The sequence below is a fragment of the Rhineura floridana genome, chromosome 16 (assembly GCF_030035675.1).
Source record: "Rhineura floridana isolate rRhiFlo1 chromosome 16, rRhiFlo1.hap2, whole genome shotgun sequence".
Lineage (NCBI taxonomy): Eukaryota > Metazoa > Chordata > Lepidosauria > Squamata > Rhineuridae > Rhineura > Rhineura floridana.
The window spans coordinates 35,540,660-35,558,458 of NC_084495.1; the positions used below are offsets into that span (position 1 = coordinate 35,540,660).

The 17,799-nt window shown below is 45.9% G+C and overlaps 1 protein-coding gene across 3 annotated transcripts in view; it reads left to right on the plus strand.

The window, feature by feature from the left end:
* The window catches only part of HTR2C (5-hydroxytryptamine receptor 2C), a 235,556-nt gene that overhangs the window by 136,539 nt on the left and 81,218 nt on the right, over window positions 1-17,799 (plus strand). For all 3 annotated transcript variants that reach the window (XM_061598372.1, XM_061598377.1, XM_061598378.1), the window contains exon 2: window positions 5,968-6,086. The gene's annotated coding sequence lies outside the window, so the exon portion shown is untranslated. The remainder of the gene's footprint in view (window positions 1-5,967; window positions 6,087-17,799) is intronic.

The window sequence follows — 17,799 nt, forward strand, 5'->3', positions numbered from 1 at the left end:
AAAAAAGCAAGTAAAGGGGAACATGATAAGTGTAAGATTATGCGTGGCATGGAAAGAGTGGATAGGAAGGAGTTTTTCTCCCTCTCCCATAATAGTAGAACCCAGTGGGGCCATCCAATGAAGTTGACAGTTGGGCAATCCAGAACAGATAAAAAGAAAGTACTTCTTCACATAGTGCATAGCTGAACTATGGAATCCACTCCCACTAGATGTAGAGATGGCCACCAACTTGGGGGAGTTAATAGGGGATTAGACAAACTCGTGGAGGATAAGACTCTGTGTGGCTATGCTATGTCCGTCCTGCACTGTCGGAGGCAGTATGCCTTGAATGCAAATTGATTGGAATCACAGGTGGGGAGAATTCTGTTGCACTTCCGTCTTGCTTATGGGCTTCCCATCTGGGCATCTGGTTGGCCACTGTGAGAACGGGATGTTGGGCTAGATGGGTCTTTGGCTTGACCCAGCAGGGCTCTTCTTATGTTCTTAAAACTCCCCTCCCTGTGATCTTCCTCTCCCCATCTTGGCTGATTGGGATACAGCTGAGCAGCATCAAAGAGTGGGCTGCTCCTTTATAGGTCTGGCCGGCTGGGATTGGCCCTTGAGGGTCAATGGATGGAATGCTCTGGCATGCTGGTGCCGCAGTCTAGGTGGCACCTTCCAGCCTCAGAGCTCCACCTGCCAGGCTTTCACTGAAAGCTGGAGAAAGGACAAACGAGCCCGGCTGCTGTGCCGAGCGCCTGGTTCAAGAACCCCCATCCCACCCTACCCCTGAGCCCCAGCATCTTATAGGTGAACTCCAAAGACGCAACATGAAAATATGTTTTGAGTTGATTTGGGGTTGACAAAGCCTTACCACAAGGTGTGAGCCTTCTGAGCAAGTTTCATGTCCTTTTTGATATTCTGTGCATCGCCTGGCTGAGTACTGATGATGCTGATTTTAAATGCCTAGTAGTTCTACTTCTTTAAACGTCAGCCGTAATATGGCTTGCCTGGAAAATGGATGAGGGCTTTGGAGCAAAGCAAGCATCTAGGACCTTACTGATTTTTTAAAAAAAAAAAATGCATGTGGAAGACGCTTCCAGGCTCCCCAGTTCCATAGCAGTCTCCAGACCCAGAGGTATCAATTCCCCCTCAAATAGCTCTGCTCCCTGTGAAATGGCATCCCAAACTGCTGGCAAAAGTGCTTTCCTTCAACAGGCTCATTTCCAAGATGCTGCTTTTAAAAAATAGAAAGTTTCATGTAAATTCTCTTCTGTGTACTTTCACCTGCAATATTGCTCCCACTCTTATAATTACTTCCACTTAAATATCTCTGCCAAGTTTTCTTGTTAATTAATTAAACCTTTGCTTTACCAGTTCAGAGAGTTGCTCCCTGCAAGCAAAGATCAATCTGTACCCTCAGGCGAAGGGCCTGCTTTTCTCACTTTGCATTTTCACATTCCTGAATAAAAAAGACATTTGGATGTGATCAAGTTGAAAGAACAAGCCCGGGTGAAATTTGTCGCATGTTTTCTTTTATAAAATGATTTTGAAGATGTTTTGTTTTAATGTGTTTTCAAGTTTGTTTTTATGATGTTTTCAAGTTTTGCTTTTGTTTGCTGCCCTGGGCTCCTGCTGGGAGGAAGGGCAGGATATAAATCAAATAATAAATAAATAAATAAATAAAGGGTACAGTCCTTTCCTAGTCACTGCTTCCGTGTTGAAAGTTTATTGTTATTATAAGCCTTCAAGTTGATTATGACTTATGGCGAACCTATGAATCTTTTTGGATGTACTCATAGGGTGTTCATGGCAAGAGGTATTCAGGGGTGGTTTACCATTGCCTTCCTCTAAGCCTACGGCACCTGGTATTCCCAGGCCATCTCCCATCCAAGTACTAACCAGGCCTTACCCTGCTTAGCTTCCGAGATCGGACAGTTCCGCTAATCTAGTTGTCCACGTGAACCAGTTGAATGACATTGTGGTGCTTCTTGCTTCTGTTATTTCCTGGCACCAGCGGTGACCCCAGTGCATCCTCCCTCCCTTCGGAGGATATTTCTGCCTATATATTGGAAGGGGGAGAGAGAGAAGCTGGCGGTGGTTGGTGACCATTGGGACTGGTGGAGTGGAAGGCAAGGAGCCCAACAGTAGGTGGCGCCAGAGCCAATGACAGGCAGAGCTGACTAATTTTGGGTTTGTCCCTATCCTCCTCCTGATGAGTTCTACAAGAAGCAACACTGAGGTGAAGGAGGAAGAAGCTGGTGGGCAACGCTAACCCCTGGACTGGTTGTAAGTAAGAAGGCAGGCAAGTGGGGGCTGGGTGAGAGCAGAGTTAAGTTGGTGGGGCACTGCCCCCTTCACCCTAAAGGACCAGCCTCCTCTGGTCAGTCCTGCGTGGTGTCCTGGAAAGTTTAAATGACACACCATCCAGGAAGCCAGACAAGAACTTTACTATCTCTCCTAGACAACAACAGAACAAATACAGGAAACGTCTGTTTCCACCAGGTATAATTATATTCAATGCCACTTAATGATTAAACTAGAGTCCTTCCCGAGTGTTTTTCTGACCTTGAATGCTGTAATCCCAGGTAGGGATGGGGGAGAAATTAGATTCAGTTTGCATTTAACGCTGAATCCATCAAATTCACACTTTCCGAAACAATATGGCAGCTGAAAAGTGGCCATTTGCACATATATGAATTTTTCAATCAGTTTGCCAACCGAAGAATGTTCACAAAAACGACTATATTAAGGCAAAGTGTGCATAAAAATGAACGCATTCATAAAAATAACATGCAAAAATGCTTTATGTTAAGAAGAAATTGGTTGCAAAAATGTGTACATTAGTCCAAATTGGATTTTATTTTGAGAAATTTGCACTAAAATTCTGAAGACTTTTCATGAGGATTTTTTTTTAAAAAAAATGCAAATTGCTGCAGAAATGTGGAGAATTGAATTTAAGTTTCAATTTAAGAGAAATTCTATTCCATTTAAGAGAAATGAGAAACTGAGAGAACCAAAATTGTCAGATCCATCCCTAATCCTGGGGTTTAAAATGAGTATAGGAAGTTCCTTGCTTCACACTCTCTTTCACCAGTTCATAAAGAGCAATGGGAATGACATGGGAGGGTAGAACAGAGCTAACACGTGTCTCCCCACAGGCTCCTCCCTTGCATGACTACAGGAGCTGGTGTCAGAGCCCCGAAAGAGGGTGCTTATAATTACCTTATACAACCTGCAAGTCCTCCCAGCCCTGGTGGCTTCATAAGAATGTAAGAAGAGCCAAAAGTCTATCTAGTCCAGCACTCTCTTCTTATGGTAGCCAGCCAGATGCCCATGGGAAGCCGGCAAGCAGGACCTGAGCACAGCCCCCTCCCCCTGTGGTTTCCACTAACTGGTATTCAGAAGCATCCTGCCTCCAGCCGTGGAAGAAGAGCATAGCCGTCATGGCTGGTAGCCATTGTTAGCCTTATGCTTCATAAATGCTTCCCTTTTTTTTAAAAAAAAAAAGATGTTTTAAAACATATTTTGTTTTAATATGTTTTTAAGGATGCTTTGTTTTCATATATCTTAAAGTTTGTTTTTATGATGTTGTAGAGTGTTTTTAGCGCTTCTGTGTGCCGCCCTGGGCTGCTACTTGGAGGAAGGGGGGGTATAAATCTATTGTTGTTGTTGTTGTTGTTATAACATTAATATATTATGTTATAATAATAATAATAATAATAATAATAATAATAATAGTGTCTAATCCTCTTTTAAAGCCATCCAAGTTGGTGGCCATCACTGCCTCCTGTGGGGAGTGAATTCCATTGGTTAACTCTACGCTGTGTGAAGAAATATTTTCTTTTGTCTGTCCTGAATCCTCCAACATTCAGCTTCATTGGATGTCCACAAGTTCTAATCTTATGAGACAGAAAAAAACCCCTCTCTGTATCCACATCCAACATGGCGGCATGATGGAAGAGCATCCTTCGATCCTCCTGTAGGATTTCAGACCCACCTTAAAGCGTCTCTTTGCAAACGGGTGTCTTAGATCTCTCTTTCTTAACAGCATTTATACTTTAATCTATTTACATGCTCTCGTTTGGTGGGTAGAGGTTTGTGCCGTGATGTTCTGCTGTGTTAATTCATACATTGTTAATGAGGTTTGATGACTTATTCATACCTTATTTTCTTATTATGAGCCACCTTGAATAAACTATTGGAAAAGGCAGCACAGAAATGCCTTCCTGAAATAAATAAAACGTGTGAGCTGATCCTTTAAGGGGTCATGATGACTTCCAAGTTAAAGAGTATGGTGGGCAGAGAGGCCCAAATGCCAGAACCTTTTGTTTTAGAAATTAATCGATCCCGAGTTCAATCCCTGGCATCTCCAGGCAGAGCTGGGAAAGACCCTGGAGAGCTGCTGCCAGTCAGTGTAGTCAGTACTGAGCTAGATGGGTAAATGGTCTGACTCTGTATGAGGCAGCTTCCTATGTACTGCCTTTCAGTTTCCCCCTATGTTCCCTCTCCTTTTGCTTTCGCACCAGTTGACTGTGCCACAGCTCACTACCGTTGGCTTGCTTTAGCCTGCCGTCTTAGCCTGCCATCTTGCTGGGTCAAGGGGTACTATGTGCTTTGTTGAGGCTCAAGAACCACAGTCCAACTGGAGCTGCTAGGACAGGAGGAGTGAAGATGCCACCTATCAGCTGGCCAACCCCTCTGTGCCCCCAGTTGCAGAACCCTCATTCACATCCAGATGTCCCATCCAGCCAATGGCCAGGCTGGATCTGTCCTTGTTTCCAGCAGAAAACATAAGAAGCTGCTTTAGATCATATCAGACTGTTTGGTCCCTCTTGCTACACTCAATAGCAGTGACTCTCCAGGGCTTTTAGGCAGGAGTCGTGCCCAACCCTACCTGGAGAGGGCGAGGACTGCAGCTGATGAAAGATGTAGTCCAAAGCCTAGGGAGGGCACCTGGTTGGCAAAACCTACTCTGACCGGCAGGGGTTCTCTCAGGCAGAGGTCTTTCTTCTGACCAGAGACAGTGTGGATTGAACCAGGGTCTTCTGCCTGCAAACCAAGTGCACTGTCACTGAGCTGTCCCCTTTCCCTTCCATGCATCATGCCATTTTTGGAAGCGGAGCACCAAGCTGGTCTTTTAATCGTCTTGGTTAGAACAAAATAAATCAGTGGCAACTGCAACTGATGATGGGACTGAGCGATTGCACGCCTTTTCCTCCAGGCAGTGGGGAGAGGATTTGTGAGAGGATTATGCGTGAGAGAGAAAAACACGGGCGAATCCAGCCGAAGAATGAATGGGAGGAAGCCCTGAGGGGGGAATCGCCTTCTCTTTCCCCTCTGCAAAATATAGCAAGGTGCTTCATGTCTCTCCTTCTCCACAAAGAGATTTCCAGAAGTCCTGAAGAGTTGGGCCAAGTAGGCTGCTTCAGGCATCGAGGTTAGCCAACGTGGTGCCCTCCAGATCTTGTTGGGCTACAATTCCCATCAACCCTGACTAGGGATGGACAGATCTATCCATTGCCATTCTCTCATTTTTCCAATCTTAAATTCAATTCTCCACATTTCTGCAGCAATTTGCAATTTTTTTAAAAAAAAATCCTCATGGAAATTTCTCAGCGTTTTAGTGTTAATTTCTCTCCTAATTAAAAAAGTAACCTTTTTTGTAAAAAACATTTTTGTTTGCATTTTTGACAAATGCACACAATTTTGCAAGCAACTACTCCTAAATAATGCATTTCTGTATGTTATTTTCACTAATATTTTCATTTTTACACACACTTTCCTCCCTAATATACGCATTTTTAAAACATTGGTTGGAAAAATGCAGTGCAAAATTCATATTAGTGTGAATTTTGAAGGATGGCTGTGTTTCAGTTCTCATATTATTTCAGAAAGAGCAAATTTGATAGATCTGCCTTCACATGTGAACTCCATCAGCTCCCTCCTGCATGCCTGCTGAAGGCTCTTCCTTTCTTCTTCCTCCAGGTGGAACCTTCATCTTCTCCTAGAGCTGGGTGCTGGGGCCAGGGCTTGCCTGTCTGACAGGCACCTCTGCACTCGAGGGACCAGGATGTGAGCGGCCTTCATGGGATCTTCAAGGCAAGGTAAGCCACAAGCCCAGATGAGTGCAGCAGGGCTAGGACCTGGGAGACCAAGGTTCCAGTTGGGTTGAGATAGCTCCAAATCACTGCGGGTTGGGTGTTGTCGGGGTAGGGGAGAGATTGAGGGGCTATAAGGGGGTGGGGTATCTGGCAGGAAGAAAGGCAGGTGTTGGGTGGGAAGAAGGGACCTACCTGACTGGCCACATCTTCCCAGGAGAATCAGGGGTGTGGCAGGTGCCTTTGGATGCGGGTGTGGGATGCAGGGTGCTCCTTGCACACCTGGCCTGCCTGCCCGAAGCCCTTCCCCTTGAAGCATCTCCCTGTAGGATTGAACTCTCCAGGGTGTGGGGTGCTCTTCCAGGAAGCTGTTTGTGAAGCAGCACCCCACAGGATGGAGCTGTTGAACGGAGGGTTCGATCCTACAGGTTGCTCCTTCGATCCTACAGGGAAAGTACTTGCAGAGGAGCACCCTGGAGGATTGAACTCTGCTGCTCTCTATTTGGAAGGGGGAAGGAGACACTACAACCCTCCCAACCGTATGTTTAATTAGGGCTTTTAAAAACTCAAACATTTGCCCTGCTCCTCAAATTGATTCGTATCCAAGATAGGACAGGTGGTCTCTGAGTCGGCTCAATCGGGGGGAGTGAGAGGTGGGGCAGGGGGCTGTGCACAGGCCTAGTATTTATGTTTTATGTTTTTAATGTGTCTTAAGTCGCTTGGGTAACAAGCAACTAACACGTCAAATAATAATAACAATGATAACAACAACAATTTGTTGTTGTTATGTGCCTTCAAGTCGATTACAACTTATGGCGACCCTAGGAATCAGCAACCTCCAAGAGCATCTGTCGTGAACCACCCTGCTCAGATCTTGTAAGTTCAGGTCTGTGGCTTCCTTGATGGAATCAATCCATCTCTTGAACAACAACAATAATAATGTCCAAAACAGTTGTTTATTATTATTTATTACATTTGTATCCCATTTTCCATTACATTTATTTCCTCCAAGGAGTTCAAGGTGGTGTATATGCTTTTCCCCTTTATATCTTCACAACAACCTTGTGAGGTAGGCTAGGCTGAGAGACAGTGACTGGCCCAAGGTCACCCAGTGAGCTTCATGGCTGAGTGGGGAATGGAAACCTGGTCTCCCAACCACTAGACCACACTAGTGAGCATCTGGTTGGTGATGGCTAGACTAGACTATTTTGGATCCATGCAGCAATAGTCAGGCTCCACTGAAGGCAGCTTTGTAGGCTCACATTTTCCTGGCGTGAGCCACAGAGATTTGGAGGGGGTTGTGCATGCGGAAGTAGATGTGTCCCATCAAGCGGGCCAGCAATCTGGTGGAGTTGCTTGCTGACAGTCTTGTGACTTTGTCATAAAGACACCATCCAACCTCTTCTGCACTGTTGATCCTCTGCTTCCAGTGAGCCCTGCTGAAATGCTCCCCTCCTGATAGCTTTATTGTAATGGAGACTTCAGCAAACAAGGTCGCACCTGTTCGCATTTCTTCTTCCAAAGTCAAATGAAATTCATGTTCTAGTGCTTTCCTTAAAAGAACTAAAGTGTAAATTCAGGCATGAAAGGCAGTGAAGGGAAACGCACAAAGGACAGTCAAATTAGTTGTCATCTGCAAGCCATAGTTAACGTTTCCAAGAAACTACCTGGCTGCAGAAATGATTTTTATCCTCCTGGCATTTTTTTTTAATGTTGCTTTCATTTTAATTTTGCAGAGCCTCCAATTCACACAGCCCCATCTTTAGAACTCATTAATGGGGTTGCTTTATTCATACGTCTGTGGCTGCTTTTCATTAAGTAAACCAAAGGAATGCACAAGAGTCCTTCTGCAGTGACCTCACACTGAATGTGGTCCACAAGACCAGGGGTCTGATGGGAACGGGCTGTTCCATGTGTAAGGAGAACAATCAGGAATCAAAGGGATGATGTGGTTCAACCCTTGCTGGCCTGAACCACTGCATTCTGAAGGAGGTGCAGGAGTTTGCATGTCTGAATGCTCCTCCATGTAAAAAGCTCCCTGTATATAGAAAACCAGACAGCCAGTGTGGCGTAGTGGTTAAGGCGTTGGACTACGACCTGGGAGACCAGGGTTCGAATCCCCACACAGCCACGAAGCTCACTGGGTGACCTTGGGGCAGTCACTGCTTCTTAGCCTCAGAGGAAGGCAATGGGAAACCCCCTCTGGATACTGCTTACCATGAAAACCCTCTTCATAGGGTTGCCATAAGTTGGGATCGACTTGAAGGCAGTCCATTTTCCATATAGAAAACCTGGCATGTTAGAATTCTAGGTTGGTGGCCTTGTCTCTGTATTAGTGTATTGTGTGCAGGGAAATAGGCACACACACACACACACAAATCTATAGAAGAATATCCGCACATGCTAATCCCACTTTGGCATCCTTGGCTGTGTAGGCAATGTTAGGGATGAGATCTGTTGGCTGATGCTGGTTCGAAAGCATTCTGTCGACCTAACAGGCTAGCATCGATTCGAGTTCGCTCTTTGTCCGCTACCTGCTGCTGTTACCGATCCTTTTTTCCCCCTCACAAAAAATATTGATATTAATATTGATATTTTGAAAGAAAATATTGACAAAGGAAATATCACTAACACTCTCATTCTTAATATCAATATTTTAAAGGCCAATTTTAAAAAATAGATCAGAAAATTGCTACATAAAAATCTGATCCACAATGATAGAGAGTGAGTGAATTAATGGAAAACCTGGTACCAAACCAAAATTGGGCAGAATTCTAGCACAACCCTACGTACCATATACTTAAAGCACATTTCAAGAACATTTAAAGCATGTGTGTTCCCCCAAACAATCCTGGGAACTGTAGTTTATTAAGGGTGCTGGGAATTGTAGCTCTGTGAGAGGTAGATACCAGGATTCTTTGGGGAAAACCATGCGCTTTCACTGTACCCAGTCACATACACACCAGGAGTAGCTGTAGTTTGTTGCAACTGTTAGTCCTGCTCAGAGTAGTCCCACTAAAAGTAATGGACATGAGTAACTTAAGTCCATTGATTGCAATGGGTCTTCTGTGAGTCAAACTTAGCTGGATATGACCCCGTACTTTTAATTCTGCTTTGCATGTCACTCACTCAGCTCAGACGTATTTTTTTTAATTTATTTATTTATTACATTTGTATGCCGCCCCATAGCCGAAGCTCTCTATGTAGGTGAACAGACGCTGTCATAAAAGCATTTGCTTCCAAATAACCGCTGCAGCAGAATGCCATTTTTATTATAGCCCACCTTTCCATTCGCAGCACCCCTAGGCAGTGGGCGTTGGTGGCTCCATGTCAGTGGGATAGCAGAATCTGCTCTGGGTTTTAGTCTGAACTTTCAAGGAGCTATCCTAGGTTTTAGCTCGGGCTAAAACCCAGAGCTGATTCCACTGCCCCACTGACACGGAGCCACCAGCCTCCATTGACCCTAAGGCAGTGAAGAGCTCCTGTTTGCATACAGTTGCCCATGTGCAGGCCATGTGTTTCTCTCCAATACTTTAATTTAATTTAATTTATTGGATTTCTTAGTCGCCCATCTGGCTGGCCATCCAGCCACTCTGGGCGACGTACAACATGAACAACATAACACAAAATGACACACCAATACAATAACATTAAAATCTAAAAACGATAATGATAAAATCTAACCGATGGGGACCCCATGGCCCTGCAGATATTGTTGGACCCGCAATCAGCCCCTGCTAACAAGGCCAATGGCCAGGGATTAGGGGAGTTGTAGTCCAGCAACATCCACAGGGCCATGCATCCTCTGTGATGACCTCTTGCAGTTTCCAGACCATCTTCAAAGGCAGGCATCCCCGCGTGGCACTCCTTCGAGAAGCTTATTTGTCATTTTGCCTGGTTTCGGTGGATGGGCTCTTGGTAGCCTTGCCACAGGGGTAGCCTTCCCACACTGTGGTAGCCTTCTCACACTACGGCATCCTCCTCGACCAAGGAGGCAAAGTGTACAGTAGGTGTGTCTTTTCTGGGGCTTGTGCTGCAGTCAGGCCTGGTGTGGGAGGCTGCTTGCTTTGAGCACAGAAGGCAAAAATGCTGGTAAAAATAGGCTTTGCCGTCAACGCCAGAATGATCTGATCTGTCTGTCCCAGCAGTGCACGTCGTATGCGCCAAAGCTGGCAACCCTTTTCTTTGCCAGCCTCCTCTCTCTGCCGTCTTCACAGCTAACAGCGAGCCAATGAAACAGCTTTCCCAGAAAGCACAGGGAGGAGGAGATGTTGTTCCTGCCACTCAGCCTGTCTCCTTAGCACTTTAGCCCTTTGCAAATCCAGGCTCCTCTGGTTCCACACAGAGGTTTGATGGGAAAGCTGAAAAGCAGCAGCCATGTGTAGCTGATGGTCCTTTTGTTAGCAAGCTTTGGCTACTCAAGGAATATTTCTGATGCCTGAAGTGGATATTAAACAGGCAAATGGAGTGGAAGGAGCAGGTGGGATGGCAAACTGTGATCAATTAGTGCCGAAAACAGGTCGGTTGATTCATCGTTTGCTATCAGCTGTAATTGCAGGAACCAAAGCAGCCGGCAAGAAGTGAGAGAAGCAAAAATGGGGGGGGGGATAAGACGGCATTATTGATGCAAGTTGACATCAAAGTCATGTGCTTATTTGGATAGCAGTGAAAAATTAATTTCCAAGCCTACTTCTTTGTCAGGTCGTTGATGTGTCATCAGATAAATTCTTACTGCAATGTGAATACAATTTCATTAGATGGTTATCAAGGAAATTCATGTATTTTTAGCCACATATATGTTCGTATAGGAATGAAACAGCCATCTGAAGAATATTCCTGTTGCTGTGATTAATGAGAGAAAAATTCTTGGTTTACAAGGATTACTTCACACACACACAGAGAGATCCAGGCTTTCCCTGGAAATGTTTAACTTAAATTCTGTGGGAAGTGTATCCATGTGGGATGTGTGTGAACATGTCACTGGCTTTCAGCCTCAGTTTGCAGTCTGTATAATGGGAGCGTTGAGTTCCAGTATTGTTCAAGGGTTTCTTGAACCTGTGTCTCCCGTGTCTCAACCAAGAACTGCACTAAAACCAGAGCTAAAAGGGGCACGTTCTAAAGTTGCATGGGCATCCAAGGGGGGGTGCAAGGGGGCACTGCCCTGCTTCACTGGTTAGATGCCCTGCTGCACTCCCTCCACTGTTGGAGGCTGTTTGCCTAGGCATACCCGTTGCTGGGAATCATAAGCAGAGAGAGTTGCTGTTGCGCTCAGGTCCTGCTTGCGGACTTCCCACTGGGGCATCCGCTTGGCCGCTTTGACAACATAAGTGCTGGATTAGATGGAGCCCCTTTGGGCTGATCCAGCTGCTGTTGTGCTTGTGAACCTCCAGAGAGCTCCCTGGCTGCCCTGTGTGTGGGACAGGATGCTGAGCTGGATGGCAACTTTGGCATCACCCAGCAGAAAAACCCTTCTTCCCTTGCATCCGATGAAGTGGAGCGGAGCCCATGAAAGCGTAGGCCCTAATAAATTTGCTTTGCCTTTAAGGTGACATAAGACTCCTTGCGTTTCTCATTTTCTGCTGTTGCTTGTGGACTCTGGCAGCTGACACACCTGTTGCTCCTGGCGTTGTTGAGCCAGCAGGCCAAGGCGGTCTTCACTAAAATCTGTCGCCTTTGGATGCTTTGGTAGGACTCCTTCCCCGCATCCCTGTTACCAGAGAGCCTCTTTCCTTCTTTGTGTGCCAGCCTCCTGGGTGCCGCATTCCTATGCAGCCTCTGCCTTCGGATAAACTGTCATATCCGGCTTGTTTGTCAACCTCATGACAGTGCTGACGCATTCCATTGCCATCTGGGTATTGACATTGTGTTGCAGTCTCCCCCAGCCCCCTCCCTCCCTCTCTCTTGAGAAAGAGAAAGTTCCATGTCCCCTTATAAAAATGGCAAAGATACCATGATGCCATTCATTACTCAGAGGCAGTAAATTTATCTGCCTGTTTCCGGGTGTCATGTGGGCTCTTTCAGCATGTGCTTGCGTTGTGCCCACAGTTGCATGGGCGACAATGGCACTTGGCACAGCCTCTTTTTCATCTGAATAATTCATTGTAGTTCTGTCAGTGCTGGAGACTGAAGGAGAAGGAGAACTGGGGGGGGCTACAGCAAATCTGCTGCTTCCCCCCACCCTGCTTCCAAGTGAACCATTGTGCTGCCTTTAACTCTTGATTTCTTTATTAATTACATTTCTATCCTACCTTTCCTCCAAGGAGCTTGAAGGGGCATCCACACTTCTAGTTCCCCATTTCATCATCCCAACAGCCCTGTGAGGTAGGCTTGGCCGAGGGAGAGACAGTGACTGACTGGCCCAGTGAGCTTCTTGGCTGAGTAGAGATATGAACTCCTGTCTTCTAGGGTTGGGTAACTGGATCCAGCTGGGCGGCTTGGCCCTTATCTTCCCCCAAAGCCCCGCAGGCCAGGTGCAACAGGTGTGGTGCCCACCTGTCAGTCACCTGATATCACAATGAGGTCAGGTGACCTGTTTTTGTCCAGTGCTGTGTACAGAAGTCCCAGTAATCACTTGATTATTGGGGTGCGTGTTCACAGTGCAATGCAAGCCCTGATGATCAAGACCTAGCCCAACACGCTAACCATTACATCCCCTGCCTGTTTCCAGTTCTGTTAAGTTGAATTTGGGGGACTTTGAAGTGCAGGCTGGTGGCTCAGATGTCAGCAGGGCAGTGAATCCTCTCCAGGTTTTAGTCCGAACTTTGAAGGAGATTGAAGGAGCTCATTGAAAGTTTGGACTAAAACGCTGAGGAAATTCACTGCCCTGCTGACATCTGAGCCGCCAGCCTCCGCTGGGGCATGAGTTCCTTGTTTCTCCACTTTTTGCTTAAGACAGATTTTGTTATATCCCAAGAGTCTGAAAGACAGAAATTCAGCAGAGGAAGGCTTATCCATCACTGAATCTCCATGCTATGAAACAAGGGTGGCGGGGAGTAGCCTATGAAAGCACCTGAGCGAATCCCCTTGCATAAACTGCAAAGATACTGTCATGCTGTTAATTACTCACAGGCAGTAAATGCAACAGGTGAGTCTATCTGAGTTATACCGACATTCTTGCTGAGAGAGGAAAGCGGGGGTAGTGGAATTATCCTCTCTTCCCCACCCCACCCCACCCCACCCAAAGCAATCAGGTCCTATTGAAGTCATTGCCTGATTTACCGGCCTCCGTTAGGACACTTTGACCAACGGTGTATGTGCTTCCTGAATTTATGAAGGAAGATGTTGGCAGGCCTCCTCGCCAAGGTCTCTGTTCTGCAGATGTAGCATTTGGCTTCCTCGCTGCCACACTTAAGTTGGCAAAAGGGAGGTATGGAGCGTGTGGCTTAATGGGGAGGAAGAAATGTGTCCAGCATCAGTTGCCCAGGCCTTGCTAGTCTCTTCTGCAACTGACGCTGACAAGACCTGTACGAAATATACATGTGGTGTGTGTGTGAGACTGGAGGGATGCATCCTGCTAAGTCGTCTGGGCTTTGATCTGAAGATCCCCCCCCCTCAGCCTTTTCCTGGGTGAGGTAATATCACTTCTCCTGGCCTGTAGCTCCTCTGCACTCATAAACTACGGCAATCAGAGCAGAACCTGGCAGGACTGCTGATGTATGTGCTCCGTGTTTTCAAGACAGCGCTGGAGTCTTTCCCCTCCAATGGGTAGCGTCAGTTGCTGGGTATATGGAAAAGGACCCTCCTCCATGCTCCTGGGAGCTGATACGCTCCAATTGCAAGCGAAGATTTGACACATTTTCCAACCAGGGCTGCTGATGCATTCAAGACCAGGATATTGATCCAGAGAATATTTTTGCCTCTCACTTTCAGAGGTCTGCCCTGTGATTTCCAGCAACCATATAGATCAAAAGCAAACCAAAGATCCAAAGCAAAAAGGAGAGGACTCTCAGCCCTACCTTTAATTTTGTTGTTGTTGTTGTTGTTGCTGCTGCAAACAAACCTGCCTGTGGGTGCCTTTCACACTGCTTTATGGTCTCTAGGTCAAGCTGATGGAGAGAGCTGCCTGTCACCATGACCACGGGGAGGCATTCAGGTATTTGGGGATCAAGACAGCTGCTTCCAGTCAGTGTCAAACCAGGCCCAGGGGGCAAAAGTGGCCCTCCAGGTCTCTTTTTCTGGCCCTCAGAACTCTCTCCAGGCCACACCCCTCACTGGCTTCACACCCTGCATATTTTTGCCTAATTGGAATGCATCTTTGACCTCTGACAATGCCTCTTGTTTGTCCGGACAGAGGATCGAGGTGTGTGGGTGTGTAGAAACGAGCCTACTGTATGAAGGCAAATTTCACATTTGTTGCTCCTCCAGCTTTTGCCCCTGGCTCCGCCCACCCCAGCATGTGGCCCGCAGAAGGTTGCCCAGGTGTCTAGCCAGTTGCCTCTTGAAGACCTCCAGTGCTGGAGAGCCCACCACCTCCCTAGGTCACTGGTTCCATTGTCATACCCCTCTGATGGTTGGGAAGTTCTTCCTGATGTTCAGCCAAAATCTGGCTTCCTGCAACTTGAGCCCACTCTTCCGTGTCCTGAATTCTAGGCCGACTGAGAGAGATCCCAGCCTTTCTCTGCGTGGCAACCTTTCAAGTACTTGAAGAGTGCAATCCTATCTCCCTTCAGTCTTCTCTTCTCAAGGCTAAACATGCCCAGTTCTTTCAGTCAATCCTCATGGGGCCTTGTTTCTAGTCCCCTGGAATCTTTGTTGCCCTCCTCTGAACCTGTTCCACTTTGTCTGCACCCTTCTCAAAGTCAAGCATCAAGCATCCTATCCTCACAGCGGCCAACCACATGCCTCTGAGAAGCCCCCAAGGAATAGACAAGCACAACAGCGCTCTCCCCACTTGTGATTGCCAGCAGCTGGTATTCAGAGGTATACTGCCTCTGACTTTGGGGGTAGAACATTGCCATCATTGATGGTAGCCATTGATAGCCTTCTCTTCTTTGCTAGCTGGGCCAGTGGGCTGACTCCATATAAGGCGACTTTATGTTCTTGTCAGGATAATTCTCCCATCCCATCCTGCTTATTCCTTCATGAGTCAAGTAGCCTGAGGTTTTTTTTTAATAATCAGGATATCTAGGGTGGCTTTTCCCCTCAAAAGCTCCTTCCCTGCACCCAAGCAGAAACTCTCTTAGGGCAGTGAGGCTATTTTTTGGAGGATGCTGCCGTCATGATTGAAATTTATTAAGAAAGTGAGCAGATAGAAGAAACGGAGGACAGCAGTCTCACTGAGGTGAGCCAGGCGTGCAAATTCAGAGGAAGCAGAAGAGCAGTAGAGGTAAAAGCCTAGAATCCTGGCCATCTCAGAGGCACACAGAGGCTGGAATATTTGGAAATCTTTTTTAAAATTTTTTATTTTAATTAACCTTTAAATGACAACACAAACTAAACATAGAAAGCACTATCAATAAAGCACTATTCTCTCACCAGCCAGCAGATTTGTTTCTAAGGTCACTAGAAAACATGCATGTCAAGCATGGGTCCTGGCTTGTTTGCACAAAGTTTGTGGGGAGTTTAGACAACTTTGGCATTCATTCTGATTTGTTATGGAGAGGTTATAAGACACTGAGTCAAGCAATTGCTTTCAGATGCTTTCCATTCCACTTTCCTTAGTGCATAAAGTCCGGGTTTTTTGGTGGAGGGAATGGGTTGGGATGGACAAATCTGTCAAGTTTGGTTTATCTCGGTTTCTAATTTTTTCAGTCTTATGCTCCATTCCCGTATTTCCACATCGATTTGTGGATTTTTTTTTTTAAATCCTCATGAAAATTCATCAGAGGTTTAGTGCAAATTTCTCCCAACGTAATGCATTGTTGTATGTAATTTTACTAATGTATGCACTTATATGCATACTTTACCCTAGAATATGCATTTTTATAGCATTGTTATGATTATGATTAATTAACTGCCTTTCACCCTGAGGTCTCAGGGTGGGTTATGTTTAAAATACATAATTAAGAACAACTGAAAATCACAGTATACACTTTACTTGGCTGGAAAATTCGGAGAAGGGCCACTTTCTAAAGTGGCTATGTTTTACTTCACACAGTGCAGGTGTGGTGAACCTTGGGCCCTCCAGATGTTGCTCCCTGGCAAGCATGACCAATGGCCGGGGATGGTGAGAGTTGTAGTTCAGCAACATGACGGGGGTCAAAGGTTCTCCACGCCTGGCATGGTGTATCGGAAGGAATGATGTAGGTTCACCTTTAATTGCAAACTGGATTAAACGTCTCCCCCATCCCTAGGTAAGAGAGAGAGCACTGGGCCACCTGGGCAAGAGGATTCAGTGTCAAAAGCACCCGGAGGTTTTCCTGCACAAATGAGGGACTGTTGCAGAAGAGCCCCCCTGCTGAGTTTCAGCTGCAAAGGCTGATTGTGAAGATTTCGGCTCGGGGGAAGGAGGAAGGGAGGGAGGAGAAAACCCTGCTGCCTGTATATTTAGCGACGGTTGCTAATTTTTGCCGTGCGTGATTCACTTTCACACTGTAAAAGTTGACTTAAGTTATTATAGCGCTGTTTCCCAAATTAAATGAGGTGGGCTTGATTCAAACAGAGCTGGCGAGCTCTGCCAAGTGTCCAATTTATTTCAGGAGACTGTAATGAATTTCCAGGTGGCAGAGTGAGTCCCTTCTGGCAGCCGTTTCTGATGTTACATGACAGGAGGGTGACTGTCTACCTGCCCCTCAGGACTGGCTCCAGGCCAGCCCCCCTTTCTCCCAGGCCACAACTTGCTCTGTCCCCTCCTTATGTGCTTTTTACTAGGCTGGCCGGCGTCCTTGAATTGTGATAATGCCTCTTCCTTACCTGAATGAAGAGACGTATGTGTTCAGGGTTTGTGTGTAGAAAATTCTCCCTTTCTTATCATTAGAACGTAGGGATGGTCAAGAATTTCTATTTCACTTTGACTTCACGCCGAATCTATCAATTTCGCACTTTCCGAAACTATATGAGAACCAAAACACAGCCATCCACGTCTTTGAATTTTGCAATGCAGTTTGCCAACCAAAAAATGTTTACAAAAATGCATATATTAGGGGAAAGTGTGCAAAAAAACACAAATATGTGAGGGAAAGGAACATGTAGAAATGCATTATATTACGAGAAATGGCTTGCAAAAATGTGTACGTTGGTCAAAACTGCCTACCAAAATGTGTTTATTGTTAAGAGACATTCGCACTCAAATGCTGCAGAATTTTCATGAGGATTTTTTTTAAAAACACACACACAAATAGCTGGAGAAATGTGGAGAACTGAATTTCAGACTGGAAAAAGGAGAAAGTGAGAGAAGTGAGAGAGGACTTTCCACCCCTATTGGAATGTAGTCTACCATTTATTTATTTGATTGACGGATTGATATCCCACCCTTCCTCCCAGTAAGAGCCCAGGGCGGCAAACAAAGGCACTAAAAACACTCAAAAACATCATAAAAACAAACTTTAAAATATATTACAACAAAATATCTTTAAAAACATATGAAAACAAAGCATCTTAAAAACATCTTTAGAAACATCTTAAAAAGTAATTCCAGCACAGACGCAGACTGGGATAAGGTCTCCACTTAAAAGGCTTGTTGAAAGAAGAAGGTCTTCAGTAGGCACTGAAAAGACAACAGAGGTGGCGCTTGTCTAATATTCAAGGGGAGGGAGATTAAAGCCACATACGTTGCCCCATC